Raw genomic sequence first — 18,546 nt, forward strand, 5'->3', positions numbered from 1 at the left:
CACCATTCAAGAACTGATGATTCGAGAAGTGTGTCTATTGTATTAATGCATGCACATATGAGCTACTACATGCAGCAGTGATGAGCTAGCATAATAAATTAGATTGTAGAGAAGAATTAAATATAAATATAAAAATAAATATTACTGGACATGATATACAATTTTAACAAATAAAATTTATATTTTTCAAAAAAATAATATATATACACATTAGAGCTTGTATAATATATATATTTCATGCAATAAAATATTAAATGATGATAAGTAGCCCGACTGGCATAGAAGTATGCATCACAGCGTGGTTCAGGATTCGAGCCCTCCTTATGTCAAATGTTATTTTTTTTTCCATTTATAAGCATACTTAACACAATACATTCTTTATATATGTATATATATATATTTTCGTTGATTTAAAAGGTGGATGAGGGCTAATAGTCCGATTGGCACATGCTCCCAAGTATAAGATAGAGGTTTTAGGATTCGATCCCTCAATTTGTCCCCTTTTTTTTTTTCTTTTGTGATTCTTTATAATTATTTTCATTCCAAAATATAATATTAAATTATGATGATTGTAAGCATTTTTAAATCCTAATTAATATTTTTCCTTAAAATTATAATATAACAAATTTTTAGATTTAAAATTATAAGATATATATAAATTATTTATTTATATATACCTAGTTTACAGTATTAACACCACTTCACTACTATTAGAATAATCACCTATACACTGACCAATCGTTAAATCAACATCACTGCTACAATCACCATGTGTACAATATTATCACGATTATCATCACTAAATCATTATTTTTAATTTAAATATAGAGGGAGCTAGTTAAAGATATTTAGAGAATGATAGAAATAAAAAGAACTATAGACAGAGATATTAAGATTATCATATATATAAAGATAAATAGAGGGAGACAGAGATAAAGATGTGGAGAGAGATATATAGAAATGTATAAATCAATATGTGTTGATTTTGAAATAACTCTTGTGTGTGGTGTTTGTGTATATATATAAAAATTTATCGAATAAGAGCTAATAGTCCGATTGGCACATGCTCCCAAGCATAAGGTAGAGGGTTTAGGATTCGATCCCTCCATTTGTCCCTTTTTTTTTTTTCTCTTTTGTGATTCTTTATAATATTTTTCATTAAAAAATATAATATTAAATTATAATGATTGAAAGTATTTTAAAACCCTAATTAACATTTTTCCTTAAAATTATAATATAAAAAAATATTTAAATTTAAAATTATAAGATATATATATAAATCATTTACTTATATACACCTAGTTTTATAGTATTAACAACACTTCACTACTATTAGAATAGTCACATATACAACTATCAATAGTTAAATCAGCACCACCTCTATAATCACCACGTGTACAATATTACCACCATTATCATCATTAAATCATTACTTTTAATTTAAATATAGAGGGAGATAGTAAAATATATTTAAAGAATGATAGAAATAAAATGAGTTATAGATAGATATATTAAGATTATCATATATATAAAGATAAATAGAGGGAGAGAGAAATAAAGATGTGGAGAGAGATATATAGAAATGCATAAATCAATAAATCAACACATATATTGATTTATGCATTTCTATATATCATATATATAAAGATAAATAGAAGAAGAGAGAGATAAAGATATATTTCTCTCCTCATTTTTATCTCTCTCTTCTTCTATTTATCTTTATATAAATGATATATAGAAATGTATAAATCAATATATGTGTTGATTTTGAAATCAACACATATATTGATTTATGCATTTCTATATATTTCTCTCTACATCTTTATCTCTCTCTCTCCCTCTATTTATCTTTATATATATATGATAATCTTAATATTTCTATCTATAATTCATTTTATTTCTATCATTCTCTAAATATCTTTTACTATCTCCTTCTATATTTAAATTAAAAACAATGATTTAATGATAATAATGACGGTAATATTGTACACGTGGTGATTATAGCGGTGGTGTTGATTTAACTATTGATCGTTGTATAGGTGATTATTCTAATAGTAGTGAAGTGGTGTTAATACTAAAAAACTAGATGTATATAAGTAAATGATTTATATATATCTTATAATTTTAAATCTAAACATTTGTTATATTATAATTTTAAGAAAAAGTGTTAATTAGGGTTTAAAAATATTTCAAATTATTACAGTTTAATATTATATTTTTTAATGAAATGAATTATAAAGAATCATAAAGAAAAAAAAAAAGGGCAAAAAAAAAGATTCGAACCCTAAACCCTCTACCTTATGCTTGGGAGCATGTGCAATCGGGCTATTAGCCCTCATCTGCTTTTCAAATCAACGAATATATATATATATATATATATATAAAGAATGTATTGTGTTAGGTATGCTTATAAATGAAAAAAAATAATATCTAACATAGAGAGGGCTTGAACCTTGAACTACGCTGAGTTGCATGCTTCTATGCCAGTCAAGCTACTTGCCCTCATCCAACATTTTATTGCATGAAATATATATATTATACAAGCTCTAATATGTGTGTTTGTGTGTGTGTGTGTATATATATATATATATATATATATATAATATTTTTTTCGAAAATATAAATTTTATTTGTTAAAAGTGTATATCATATCAAGTAATATTTATTTTTACATTTATATCTATCTATATCCATATAACTTGTAAGTAAATGATTTAAATAACGATAATAGTGGTGATTATAAACCATGATGATTTTAGTATTTATAGAGTATATATGATTTAATATATATATATATATATATATATATATATATAGTGAAATTTACATCATATTTTAATATTTTATATACTAAAAAAATATAAATATAACTAGTTTGACCGTCACCCTACCTACACTAATCAATCACCGCCATCATTATCACTCTAACACTACTATCAAATTTCAAACCAATTTTAATATGATATTTACTTTAATATTAATGTTTATTGTTATAATATTTAATTTCATTTTTGAAATGCTATTTACTTCATTTCAACTAATATATATCAAATTTATACCATATTTCAAGTTATATATATATATATATATATATATATATATATATATATATATATATATATATATATAACTTATAGTATAACTTATCATTAAAAATTAATATATATTGTCTTATAACAAATATATTATATGTAATAACTTATAGTATATAATATCTCTAAATTTGTATGTTTCCCATAGCATTAATTTTTAGAGTTCCAATAGCTGTTAGCATCTTAATTTGATATTGAAAAATGTTGTTTGGTGAGTAGATATTAAATGAAGAGATTTTATAGTTAAGTGGCTTATAAATGAGCTAAATGGCTTACAAGTCATCATAAATTGCTCATATATTAAAAGGATAAAATGGTAATAAATTTCAATTTAATTACTAATATGCCATTTTGAGCTAGCTCAATTTGAGCTGTGTAGCATTTTTGTTATTTTAATTAAGTACTTCTTCCAAACTCTATTGCATAATAATGACTTAGTGCAAGTAGTCTGTTACTACACCTTTTATTCTGGACCCAATGTTGTTTGATTGTGTTTAATGAATTTCATGCGTTAATATATATATATATAGATCAATTATTTTTTTATAAAAAATAATTTAATTTTAAAATTTTATTCTATAAATAAAATAATTTATTCATCAAAATTATTATTCATTTAAAATAATTATATCTTTCAATTTTTATTTTATTAACAAAATAATCATTCAATTTAAATTTTATGTTTAAGTAATATTTTTGGTAAATATAAAATCTTAGAATAATTACAGTTATAAAATATAAATAATTTTATAATTAAAATATACAATTATTTAACATAAAATACTAAATACTTCTATAATTATTAGCTCCGACCATTGATTAATTTTGGTCTGATTTCAAGTTGAAACCGATTGTTCTGGTCTATGTTGCTGAATGTTCAAGAATTGGGATTTCAATTTCAATTCTAATTATGTTCTAGTTCGATTCGGTTTGAGTCAATCTAATAGTTGGGAATTTGATTTCATTTTTTCTTTTTTGAAATCAAATTCTCTGATTTGAACTAGATTAGGCAGGACTTGCCTATCTAGTATGATTTAAAAGGAAGGAAGACATTTTTGGTCCGGTTTAGTCCTATGATCTGTAATCTATTGCATTTGCCACCACCCCTTATTTTAATCTCAAACTTATTTCAGGATATGAGTCTAATTCCAAGATAATTAGGACTTGAAGGTTCAATCCAATTCTGGTTTTAATTCTCATTTGGTTATGGTTTGATTTGGATTTGATGTAATCCAATGGTTGCATTCTTTTTTCAATTTCTTCTTTCAAAAAAGCAGTTTGAATTGGACTAGACCATCAGTTAAACCAATAGTTCCAATCTGGATCAGTTCAAGGGGGGAGATAATGGCCCTCCCTAAGACTATTCCAGTTTGATTCAGGCTCATGATGTTGGGTAGTTTTGATTCCGAGTTTGATTGGGTCGATTTTAAGACCAAAATCAAATCAATTTAACTCAAAATGGAAACCATTTTGAACCGGCTTGGCAAAACAGACTTTAAACCATACTAGAATTGGTCAGTTCAATTTGGTTTTGCGTCAAAATCAAACCAATCGCCATTACTAGTCTACGACACTGGCTGATCACTTGTCATTGCAGTAGCTGCCTTTCCTTGTTATTACCACCACAAATAAAGCAAATATTGAAATAAAAATTATTATTATTATATTGTTTACATTTTTATTTTACAACTAAACATGAAAATGGAATGATAATTGCATTGTGTTACGTCATAACGTCCATTACATTATATGATTGATTATATCATATTACATATATGTCCAACTAAACATAGCATGTTGTACTAAAATTAACTAAATTTACCAAATTGGTAATGTTTTGAATTTTTTTATTTTATTACGTATTTTGAATTATAAAAATTTTAAAAATTAACTGCAATTTTTTTGAAATTTAAAATTTTGAGTTTTAAATTTTTATTGCATTTTATTTCAATAGTTTATTTTAAATCATTTGTAGACCATATGGCATCTTTTGAATTGTTTTTGTGTGTAGACCCTTATTTTGTGATTTATTATGAGTATGTGCATTGAGACCGCGAGAAATCCGATGATGAAAAATTATATGACTGTAAAATGTAATTAAAGGCATGGAGCTGAATTATTAATTCCGTAACATGATCTTGAAAAAAAAAATATCTTTTTTTGGAAAATTAATTTAATTAAATTTAAATAAAATTTTATTTTGTTTAAATTTAAATGGATAGTTCTTAAATGGACCTACTTAAGTTTAATTGGACCCCCATGGGTTTAAAAAAGGCTAGTTAATTATTTTAAATAAAACTTATTTAATTTATTTTCTGAAAATTAAAATAATAAAATATCTTTTTCTCTCTCCCTCTCCCATACAAACTCTCTCCTCAACTTGGCCCCACTCTCTTCCTCACTCTCTATTGTGCCTTTCCCTTTCCCTCTCTTTTTATTGGTTGAAACACCTCATCCATATCCTAGTCTCACCCAAATTCTCCAATCCCAGTTGTTTAAGTTATCTGAACCTTATCACCCTAAGACTCCAAACCCTACCACACCTCTTTCCTAAAACTCTATAAATACCCTACTGAGGGAGGAAAAAAAAAAGAAGGAGAAGAAAGGAGGAAAGATTCAGAAATATTCAGGGCTATTTAGAAATATCTTAGAGCTATAGAAAATTTAAAGATATTAAGAAACTCTTTTAGTTCTTTCTTATTTCTTTTCTTTTCTTCAATAAGATTTTTTTTGCAAGATTTCTTGAAAATTAATTTTCATTATTTTATTTTCGAGACCTATGCCACGTAATATTTAATTCTATATTCTTTGTCTTTTAATTTATCTTGCATGTTGATGTGGATCATGTAATAATTTTTAATTTGAGGGGATACACAACTCTGCACATATTCAGTTTTCTGTCTTTCATATTTTAATTATTTTTTGTTATTTTTTGAGTTTGTAAAAATTTTAGTAAAATTATATTCATATTCTTCACAAAATTCTATTAATTTTAGGCTCAAGAATCACTGAAAAAGATTTTGTATTTTGTAAGTTATGGCTGTTTGAAGTTAAGGTTCCTGCAAAATCTGATTTGCAGCATACCTAACTTGTGAAGCCCATATATCCCTAGTTGATCAGAGATAGAAAATGTACCGGCTACAACATCAGAATTCTCAGCGTCTTCTCGTTGTCTCATCGTGTAAACTCTGGCTGAAGCACTTCCTTGTCTTGACTGACCAACGGTTCTCGATCGCCGTAAGTGCCTCTACCTCTGCCTCTTCCTCTGCCAACAGGTTGTGAACTTCTGGAAGCAGGACTCTGAATAGATCCTTCTGCAATCGTAGGAGCTGGACCGTATCTCGGAGTACTAGTGCAGTCTTTAGTAAGATGACCCTTGCCTCCACAGTTAAAACAGGCTTCAGTGGCCCAATAGCATTCTCCCCCATGAGTCTTGCCATAAGTCTCACGAGGCGAGCAGATATGAACCCTCGCCGATCACGACTGCACCTAGGGGGTCTTTGTCCAGAGAATCGGCCCCTTCCAAATCTTCCACCTCGACCTCTACTAGGTCCACTAAATTTCTTTCTCTTCCCAGAAGTACCACTAGAACTTTGTTCAACTGATTTTTCCCCCTTGTCTTTCTCTGATTTTTCAACTTTTTTTTATTTTTCTTTTGTTGGGGTCACTTCTGATTCAATCCTTTCTAACTCGAGTGCTTGAGACATGAGCTCTGAGAAGTTACTGTGCCTGAATCCCACAACTTGCATCCTCAAACTGGGCTTCAAACCCGTCTCAAATCTCTTGCACCTTGCCTTGCTGGTAGAAAGGAAACTCCGAGCAGAATGACTTAAGCGGGAGAACTCCCTCTCATACTCTGCCACTGATCTATTCCCTTATTTCAAACTCAAAAATTCTTACAATTTCTGATCAACATATGCATCTGGGATATATTTATGTCTGAATTCTCTGATGAAGTCATCCCAGGTCAGTACTGGTGGTTCAGCTAAGCTGTGGTGGATGGTCTTCCACCAATCATACGCATCCCCTTGCAGTAGTGACACATAGTATTCAAACTTCAGTTCATCTTGGCAGTGCAGCTTCTTAAATACTCTATCCATCCTTTCAAGCCATTTCTCTGCCTCTAAAGGGTCCATTGTACCCTTAAATTCTGTAGCCTCATACTTCAATAACTTATCATACTGTCTGGTTGGAGGCAGTGTTTGTGCCACAGGTGTCTAAGGTGGAGCTTGAGCAGGCATACCCCCAGCCATTTGTTGAAACATCGCAGCTATCTGCTGTGCAAACTGTGCAGAAACTGGGCATTTGTGGGACTGGTGCTACTGATCCACTAACATTCTGTAGAGCTGGGGCTTTCCCTTGTGCCTCAGTTTCAACAGATTGCTCGACTAAGCGATCCTCTTCTTCCATTTCAGTCTGAAGTTAGGGTATCTCCTGAACAAATAACAAATGGAGATTTCCCTCTGTTAGTTCATATTTATAATGTAATGCACTTTATATAACAAATATGGACATTGAGCAGTTGTACTTAGCAAAGAAAAGACACAAATTCTCAAGTTAAAACATACTTCAAAAATTTGCTCTGATACCAATAAAACATGTCACACCTTACCCCTCTGTAAGGCATAACATGATCCTTAGAATACCTAATGAACTACCAAACTTCACCTACCGATAACTCATTAAGTACCCTACAAGGGATTTTAAAACAATTTTCTTACTTTTTTATAAGTGGTGAGCATTTTTTAATAGGTATTAAAATCATTTATTTGAAGTTTTCAAACTAGTAAAAATTTTTAGCCCATTTTGTTTTTCCGTAAATTTTATAAAAAGTTTAGCAGAGTGCCATCTGTATTTGAGAAAAAAGTTCTTCAAATACCTGAAAAAAAAAAAAGCACTTCCAATAATTTTTCTCAACAACTTCTTCAAATTCACAATCAATTCCAACAACTCCACAATCAATCTCAACCAATTTCTCAAGTTTCAAAATTCAATAATCCTCATTTCTAAATTTCCAAAAATTCAGTAATCATCAAAATAATATCTATCAATTTCATTCAAATTAAAATAAAATATTTCCAATCATATTTCATTAAAGACAAACAATCTATATACACATCATACTAAAAATTTACATTAAAAGAAATTCAAACTAAATTTTATTACAAACTTTGTACAAGCTGCTCAAGACTAATTTTATATGTCCATACAATTACGTACATTACATACATCAAAATAAATATTTACAGTCGGGGTATAACTTATACCCGATATAACTTCAAGGTAAGTCGCTCCACAATCCTCAGCAGCTCACTCTGCTGCTCCTCTAGTCTCTAAATCTGCGCCAGCAATAACAGCCATCGCCGAGTACTAGGACTCAGTGGTGCACAACATACGAAAATAATCTTTATGCAGAATTTAAATCACATTTATTCGAAAATAGGACTAAACATGAGAATTAAATACAAAACATGAATTATGAGATTTTAATCCAAACAAGTTCATCTCGAAGTGTCAAAACGCATTTCATAAAACCCACAGTTATATCATGCCATTCGAAATAAATATAATCTCAATAGCCAGAGGCTAAGGAGAAGTCACATCACAAGGCTAGCTAGCTCAAATATATGGATATCCATTCAATTTCTTCTTCTACTGGCACACACCTCAATACTTCAGCTAGAGAAAGAATCAAAATTCGAAACTGATTACCCCCACTAGTCATGCTAGTGAGGTATTCAAATATATAGTCATAACACTGTGGTTTCAAAACTTATCTTAACAATTTACTAAACATTGCCATTTCAAATATACACAAATAACTTTCAACAATTTAAATCAAAAGCATAATAAATATTTCATCACAATGATGTCACAATTCAATATTTCAAATTATTCAAAACAATATGCAGAAGAGAATTTATAGAAATTCTACGTTGTGCACAAACCTTAAGCGAGTCGCCTCTTGGCCTTGACTCGATTCCTCGGGTTCTTTCTCGGTGTTCTTTTCCACTGAAACACACAGTTTCATGGTGTTTCAGTACCATAACTTAGCATAAATCCAAAAATAAATTTAAATTCACTTTTATCTAGCTCTAATATGCTAAACTTGACGTTCTTTAAATTTTGTATTTCGGAGTTACTATTCACTACACTATTCAAGTCAATTTGTTGACTTTCTAAGGCTTAATAGGTAAGGGAATTCCAACTTCACCCACATACCACATTTTGGTCACTAAATTTATTGGTTTTGGTTGTTTACTCAAATTCTAAGTCTTTTAGGCAAATTTGTAAATTTTCAGTTTTGGTGGCTTAAGTTGTACTGTTCCACTGGTCATTTTTCTGTTAGAATTTGGTAAAACTTCCTTCATAGAAAATGTTCCTTATTGTCTTAACTTTATTCTCCTTTTTGGATCACTCCAATTGGAGTTTTGTAGCTCAAGTTATAGCCATTTGAATAATGGCTGCCGGATTGAACTTAACCCAGATTTCTGGGTAATTTCTGGTTCTGGCAGTTTTAGGTTACCAACTTGGGGTGGCCAAATGACTTGGTTAATGGCATAATTTGGGTTTGTGTTCTTCATGAAAGTTTTAGGTCTATATCTCAACTGTACACTGGTAAAATTTTAGGTTATTTAGACCTGCCTAGCTCAAGTTATGGCAAATGAACAAATACTGTTCATTTGGTCATTTTTGTACAGGTCCAGACTGAGAAAATCCGGATTTAGTCAATTTGTTCACTAGGTTTTGGTCACTTTTTTAGCATGATTACTAAATAAAAATTGTGTCATTTTGTGTCTATTTTCATTCCCAATTAGTTTCATACCAATTGGACTTGTAAATTTTCAGTTTTGGTCTTTCAAAGGGACCTTGGTCCTGCTACCAGCAGCATGACCACATTGAATCCAAATTTAACCTCAACTCCAACACTTCCAACACACTTCATTTGGTCCCAAATGACCATTTCTCACTTCAAACTAGGTCAAACACATCATCTCACCATTTCTCCAAATTTTGTCTCCTAAACCCTAAGTGCAAAACCCTAATTCACACTAATTGTTACATTTGATTGATTCAACACATCTTAACATACTCTTACATCTCATTAAAGTATTCTAACAAGTTTAATGCAATCAAACTCATGCAATTCATCCCCCTTCATAGGCTAGCCGAAATCCTTATGATCCCTTATCTTACCATTTTGTTTCAACTTTCATCAAATTTCAACTTAATACAAGTATTTAATCATTAATATAAAGAAAAATTTAAGGGATAAACACTAACCTTGCTTGGAGGGTTTCTAAGCTTTCCTTTCTTCTAGTCTTTTTTCTTCTTTTTACTCTCTAATGCTTCCTCAACATGTAAAGATAATTTTTAATGTTGGGACTTTGTGAATTTATGGAAGAAAGTAGGGAAATTCAAGCTTTCTATCTCTTAAAAATGGTGGAATAAGGTGAGTGAGAAGGAAGAGAGAGATGGGGCGGCAAGGATATGAGGAAGATAATTTTTTTCTTTTTCTTTTTCTTTTCTTTTCTTTTCTTTATGTCTTTTGTCTTATGGAAGACCAAAAAATCAAATTAATTAAATTGATTAATTATAATATTTATGGCATCATGCATGATGTCATGCATGATGCCATCTCCCTTCACTTTTTTTTTTCTTTTTTTTTTTCATTCATTTTTCTATTAGTTCTTTAATTTAATTCTCGACTCCGAAATTTTCTTTTCTCCGATTTTATTTGACAGTTAGGTCAGGAGTCAGCTCTCGAGGTTAATTGACCAAATTGTCCCTCGCCTGTTCAACCCGGTTTTGTAAATAATTTGATATTTCTTCCGGCTCCCTGACCTAATTATTTGACTGGCTTAACAACCTTTTTTCATGATTTTCTCTTTTCCACTGTGTTTGTAATAGTCTTAAGGACCGCGGCGTCACATTTTACGGTTCAAAATTTGAGTTTAAATCGACTTCGCAGTCCTTCCCGAGAAGGTCACCCATCGCTGTGACTATCGGCTCATTTAACTTTTTATGTTCTGTTTTTATTATTTATACTTAACTAATTGACAATTACTAATTATTTGTGTTTATGGCTTATCTAGTTGTCTTAAGTGTGGTTCTAATCCCCTTAATTGTCCGGACCGACTCTGGTCACCGGAACAGTGAAATATACTAGGCTATACAAATATGGGTGTTACATTTAATTTATTTTCTAAAAATTAAAATAATAAAATATATTTTTCTCTCTCCCTCTCCCATACAAACTCTCTACCCCACTTGGCCCCACTCTCTTCCTCACTCTCTATTGGTGCCTTTCCCTTTCCCTCTCTTTCTATTGGTTGAAACACCTCATCCATATCCTAGTCTCACCCAAATTCTCCAATCCCAGTTGTTTAAGTTATCTGAACCTTATCACCCTAGGACTCCAAACCCTGCCACACCTCTTTCCTAAAACTTTATAAATACCCTACTAAGGGAGGGGAAAAAAAAAAAGAAGGAGAAGAAAGGAGGAAAGATTCAGAAATATTCAGGGCAATTTAGAAATATCTTAGAGCTATAGAAAATTTAAAGATATTAAGAAACTCTTTTAGTTCTTTCTTATTTCTTGTCTTTTCTTCAATAAGATTTTTTTTGCAAGATTTCTCGAAAATTGATTTTCATTATTTTATTTTCAAGATCTATGCCACGTAATATTTAATTCTATGTTCTTTGTCTTTTAATTTATCTTGCATGTTGATGTGGATTATGTAATAATTTTTAATTTGAGGGGATACACAACTCTGCACATATTCAGTTTTCTGTCTTTCATATTTTAATTATTTTTTGTTATTTTTTGAGTTTGTAAAAATTTTAATAAAATTATATTCATATTCTTCACGAAATTCTATTAATTTTAGGCTCAAGAATCACTGAAAAAGATTTTGTATTTTGTAAGTTATGGCTGTTTAAAGTTAAGGTTCCTGCAAAATCTGATTTGCAGAATACCTAACTTGTGAAGCCCATATATCTCTTGTTTCTTAATAATTTTGTGTGAATCTAGTGTCTAAAATTAATTTTAGAATCTTATGAATCTTTTCCGATTGGTTTTGCATTCATATCGGTTGTGGTTAATGAGTTATGAATTTTACAAAAAAGTAGTATGATTTTATAACTTAGAAAAGTTACGATTTATGTAGACCATTCGGCTAGGATTTTGTTTGGTTTATAAATTTTATGATATTATACGATGTGTTGGAATTTTAATCTCTTTTGGAGACTAGAGTTAGAATCAATGTGAATTAGTATTTGTATTTTCTTTAGTTTCTTTATTTTTTCTATTATAAATAAAATTGGTAAGTAGCCCCAAGGTAAGTACCAAAGATGGCATTTGCGTGGATCTTGCATGGAGCTAAACAGGAGTAAGCCAGGGATATTATTGTCATATTAGAAGAGAAGACTCTTTTTTAAGGATTGCTTGCCCCAATGGCAACTGCAATTATCAATAAGTAAGTAGCCTTAAATTCCTAAAATAATTATTAACATGAAAATATAGTAATAATAGGATTTTTATTTGATAAATTAAAATTAATTTTGTTTTTAATTTAACTGACTTTTGTATGTAATTAATTTAAATAAATGTTTGGTAAATTAAAATTAATCTTATTTGTAAACTAAACTAACCTTGGCATGTACAATAAATTTAATTTAATACTTGGTAATTATAAAATAAATTTGCATATTAGAAATCTTTATTAGGTTGTGATTGTTTGGGCCTTATGTGATATTAAAATAAATTATACATGTACATAATTAATTTAGTTTAATTATCCTTAGGGTAACTTGGTGAAAAATTAATTAATTAGGTTAAATAGAAACTTAAGGTTATTTGAAATTGAATTTATTTGTAAATTAAATTCTCAATAATAAATTAATTTTAATCATCTGGTAAATATCATTTAAATAATTAGCAACCTCATAGATAGGAATTACTTGTGCATGAAAATTGTTTGTAAATAACAACCCTTTTTGTGAATTACTTACATGTGTAGGATTAGAATTGCATTTTTAGAATAAAGTTTAATAAAGGAATAATAAACAGGACTTCTAGAAACATTAGTAGATGACTGACACTCGAATTAATGTGGTTAAACCAGGTGTAAGGGGTGCTTAACACCTTTCCCTTACATACCCACTATCCCGAACCTAGACATTAGGTTATGGTAATGATGATTGTGGAAATTCTGCAAGAAGTAAATTGCCATCCATGACCCTCAGAAGAAACACTGAATATGTCCTGGTTATTACCCTTGTGGCGACTCTTGTCTGTCTATGCCTTCGTGGCATAAATCCTTAGTACTGTAGTAGTGTTATGGGAAGACGATACTTACCAGTGGTATAATTCTATTAGGATTGTATGAAGTGCATGTCTAGAAAATGCCGTCTAAGGAGGTGGTACTTAAGTGAGACCATTGTGACTCCACCATCTTTCCTAGGCATTACCTAGTACATTTTATATAATTATAGTGGATGATATTTCGCCTTACGCCCTCGCCTCTACATTGTGCTTTAAACTTTATTCCAGACTCTCGATAAACTTCCATTTTTTAGATTTTTCAAGAGTTATTTTATGCCCTGGGATAAGCAAAAAACCAAAAATGAGTTGTTAAAGGTGGATAATTTAAAGAGCCAAACCAAACGCTCCTTACCCCTCCTTTTTCTTTCCTTCCCTTGATTTGCTTCTATTACACTCATTTCATATAGGCATTTTAGGGTAGTTTTTCATCCATTTTGCCCTTATATTTTAGTATATTTTATGTTTTTAGCTTTATTTTAGCTTATTTGTTAACTTTAGATACTTTATATTTGAATTTTTGTAATTTTGTTATTTTTTTATAGGATTTTGTGGCAAATCGAAGATCAATGAGTGCATTAGGAAGTGATTTAAAGAAATTTGGAGTTCTTTAAGCATAGAGAAAAGTTGAAGAAATCAAGCCTTGAAAGAGCAAGTTAGCCGAAATTTGCTTGAGACTTTGCTTAAGATCCTGCTTAGAGTAAAGCGGCAGTGCTTAAGGTGCAGCACAAGTCAAGCATGAGCAGAAAAGTTTATTTTACTCCAAGTTTGCCGAGATTTATTGAGGGTCTGCTTAACCTTAAGCAGACAGTGCGACCAGAAGCTGAAATTTGCTAAAAAGCTGCTTAGGTTTAAGCCGAACCCTAAGCAGACTGCCCAGAATGTGAATAATGCTGCTGACTTGGATAATTTTATACCTCATTTCCTATCCACTCCTTGGCTATTATTTACTTTTAGGGAAACTTTTTGGGACCATATAAATTCATCATTTCCTAGTTTTTGCCACAAGAGGAAAAGGAGGAGAAACAAAAAGGAAAGAAAATATAAGAGAGAGAGAGAGAGACGCCATTTCTTTTGGGGGAGGAGCTGCTGCAACCATTTTTGGAGCTCCAGAAACCAGAGTTTTGGGTTCTTCTACCTGGGTTTTTCTATTTTAGTCCTCTTATCATGTCTTTCTTTACTTTTCCATCAATCTTTCTTGTAAATACCATTATGAGTGAGTAAACTCTTTAGATTTCAGAGTTGGGAAATATGTTTTAGATTAATTTGCGGATTTGGACTGGGTATTTCCTTATTTTACATAAATATGAGCTTTGATTCCTTCCTTGTGTGCTTGATTTACTTGCCTAATGTTGGTACCCATTGGGTATTGTGTTAATCTTTGATTGAAGGATCGAAAGGTGAAAGTCATTGATAGATAATCAAGGGTTGGAACTTAAAATCACCTAGATTTAGAAATAAACTAGGATTTTAAGAGGAATTAATTATTGGTTACAAAACTTAATGGGTTTTAAAGTAATCAAATAACATACGAAAGTAGGTTTGGTTATTTTAGAATACACTTTGGTTTGCTTGAAAAAGATATCAAAGGAATTTAGAATCAATTTCCTTCAAACTCTATTTTTCCCTAAAAATTGGAATGCCCAAGACAAATCCCAACTAATTTGTGCATAAACCCCCAACTCTGGAATCATTTTTAATATAATTAGACTTTGATTTGAATTACCCATTGTTAATTTAGTTTAATTGAAAACTAGATCTAGAATTTATTTGTTTGCTCTTTACCCACTCCAATTAGATTAATCAATTTACCTTGCTCATTTACATTTACCATTTATTCATTAATCATTAGCCCAAATAATCGCTTCATTCATAGTTTGGTACTCAAACGGCAAATCCTCGTGGGAACAATACTTGATTCATCACTTTATTACTTGAGACGACCCGTATACTTGCGGATTCGCCCCACCAAGTTTTTAGCGCCGTTGCCGGGGATTTGATTTTTGTTTGATATTGAACAATTGTTTGTTTGGTTAATTTGGGCATTTTATTTTATTTTCTTTTTACCATTTTACTTTGAGAATTTGTTTATTTTGTTTTTCAGGTACTTTATTTTATGAGAAGAACAAAAAGTGAAGAAATCAATTTATTCTTTGATCCAGAAATAGAAAAGACAGCAAAAGCTTTAAGAGCAGAATCTATAAGGAGAAAAGGTGAAATTAAAGCTCAACAACAACAAGAAAGAGCACAAGAGCAAGAGCAATTACAAGAAGAAATGGCCAACAACAATAACAACCGCTCTGTGAAGGATCATGCCTATCCTAATATTGGGGATTTCATGCCAAGTATCACAAGACCAAGAGTAGAAGCTAATAATTTTGAACTGAAGCCTGTACTTTGTCAGATGGTACAACAATCACAATTTGGGGAAAATCCAAGTGAAAGTCCACATGTGCATCTAGCACACTTTCTTAAGATCAGTGATATGTTGAAAATAAATGGAGTTTCTGATGATGCAATTCGACTAAGATTATTTCCTTTTTCTTTGAAGGACCGAGCTAGAGAGTGGTTACATTCTTTGCCACCGGGTTCTATCACAACATGGGATGAACTTTCTTAAGCATTTTTAGCTCAATATTTTCCACCAAGCAAGACAGCTAAGCTAAGAAATGAGCTGACTTCTTTCAAACCTAGAGATAATGAGAGCTTGTATGAAGCATGGGAGAGGTACAAGGATTTGCAAAGGAGATGTCCACATCATGGGATTCCTAAGTGGATGCTTGTTCAATACTTTTACAATGGAGTTTTACCAGCTATTAGAAGTACAACTGATGCATCTTCTGGAGGTGATCTTATGGAGAAATTTGAAGATGAAGCTTTTTCTGCTCTTGATAAAATTGCTTATAACAACTACCAATGGAGCTGTGAGAGGAATGAGATCAAGAAACCAGCTGGTATGTTCGAGCTTGATGCCATGAATATGATTAATGTCACGACCCAACCTATGGGTTGGACCGGCACTAGGACCTGGGCCAGCCTAAAGCCCCCGAGGCCCGTAGTAAGCCTAACTGTTCATTAACCCAACTCTAAGGCCCATTTGGGCCCAATTTCAAGAAACCAACCGGACAGAGTCCGGCCATAAAGTGAACCTTTCAACGGGGAGTTTTTGACTCACCCGACCTGTAAACAAAATATATCATCAATTGGGGAGCTCAGCTCACCCTCCACATACTCATATCGGCATAAAAATAAATGGGAGCTCAGCTCCCTCATCCAATCCATCAAACATGCATATAATTTTACAGGTCCACATGACAATTTATATTACAGACCCGAATCATTTAAATATTTCTAACACATGCGGAAATTCTAAGATTTAACCAGTTTATACAAACATTAGTAATCGACCTGCGAGGGAGAAAGCAGGTTAACCTCAAAAAATATCCTCCTGTGGCCTGTAAAAATTTTTGAACAGGAGTGAGCGTTCGACTCAGAGAGTAAAATATCAATTTTAACCATAATCTCTATAACTATCTAAAACTAATGCAACTTGTGGAATGAGGTGCAACATCGAATTAATTCACATCATAGCATCAAAAAGGTAATTTGGAGCACTCACACACCCTGTAGTATCAATCATAACATATGGGAGCTGATCCCCTATACAGCTCTCTTAAATCCAACCTGGTGCCAGCGAATTACTCAAGCTCGGACTTCCACTTAATAACCAAATCGAGGGTCCCAAATAATTACTCAAGCCGTGACTACCCTCGAAGGATCGGGTCCCAATTACTCAAGCCGTGACTACCCCGCCCTATCCATAGTCCACACCACATCACACGCACGCCAACGCACGCACACCGCTTCCAAATTACCACAACAACATCCATGGCACATCAAGCTATGAATGCAACATAAATCGTGCCTAGAGTTTAACTACATAAATATATGCATATAAGTGATGCATGGGCATGCTTGAACATATAATAATATCGAAATTACAATTAAAATTAATATTCTACTCACGCACTTGACGACAATCACCGTGTGGCGGTGGGAGGAAGAAAGTCTGTCCGTTCACCGACAATTTTATTACAATCATTTAATAAATCTAACTCAATACAAACAAAGAAAAAGACCAATACGCCCTAAGTCGTGCGAAAATCCGCAGAGTCTCCCTATACCTAGGACCTACCCAACTCGCAAAAGGGCTCAAAACACACTTCTATACTCACAATCCATATATCCACAACTCAATCACATCACACAGCCTCCCGCCCATCAAATCAATCATCCGTTACAATATATAAAATTTCAATTTAGTCCTTATAATTAACCATTTTTGCAAAAACTGCCCAAATAAGTTCTAAAAATTCTAAAACTTTGCCCCGCAGTCCTTAGCAACATCACTAAGCTATTGCAAAAAGAATCATAATTTTCTAAGCTACCACGAATATTTTATGGATTTAAGCACTAGAAAATTACGAAAAAGCAAGGTTCGGGTTTACCTTTGCCGATTCCGACTTCGAACGCTCGGGATGCATGACAATGGTGGGGTAGCCAAAACCTCGATCCAATTCGAGACTTTTTCCGTAGTCGGTCTGTTCGCCGGAATTCACGATCCCGACAACCGCCGAATTTCCGCGAATTGAGGATACCTACACGAAGCCCAATAATAATATATAAAAATCGTGGGTGTTACATTCTTCCCCTTACGTAAAAATTCGTCCTCGAATTTTACACAAGGCAGAATAAAGTACATGATTACACATTGAACAGATAAGGGTACTTGCTACGCATGTCCCGTTCTGACTCCCAGGTGCACTCTTCCACTGACTGGCTCCTCCACAAAACCTTAACTATAGGGATCTGTTTGGATCTTAGCTGTCTTACTTGGTAGTCCACTATGGCTACAGGTTGCTCCTCAAATGTCAAATTCTCCTTTAGCTCTATCACATCCCATAAAGACATGAGAAGGATCGGGAATGTATTTCTGAGCATGGAGATGTGAAACACGGATGAACGTGAGAAAGGTTGGGTGGTAGCTCCAACCGTAGGCAATCGCTCCACTCTATCAAGAACCTCAAAAGGTCCGATATACCGAGGTGCCAACTTGCCCTTCTTTCCGAA

The 18,546-nt window shown here is 32.0% G+C and overlaps 1 non-coding gene across 1 annotated transcript; it reads right to left on the bottom strand.

The window, feature by feature from the left end:
* Window positions 1-16,075: 16,075 nt before the first annotated feature.
* LOC131179018 (small nucleolar RNA R71) lies at window positions 16,076-16,182 on the bottom strand. The gene has a single exon (XR_009148025.1). It is a non-coding gene; the product is annotated as a small nucleolar RNA R71 (small nucleolar RNA).
* Between the last annotated feature and the right edge of the window lie 2,364 nt (window positions 16,183-18,546).

This window comes from Hevea brasiliensis, chromosome 3 (genome assembly GCF_030052815.1).
Source record: "Hevea brasiliensis isolate MT/VB/25A 57/8 chromosome 3, ASM3005281v1, whole genome shotgun sequence".
In the NCBI taxonomy this organism is placed as follows: Eukaryota; Viridiplantae; Streptophyta; class Magnoliopsida; order Malpighiales; family Euphorbiaceae; genus Hevea; species Hevea brasiliensis.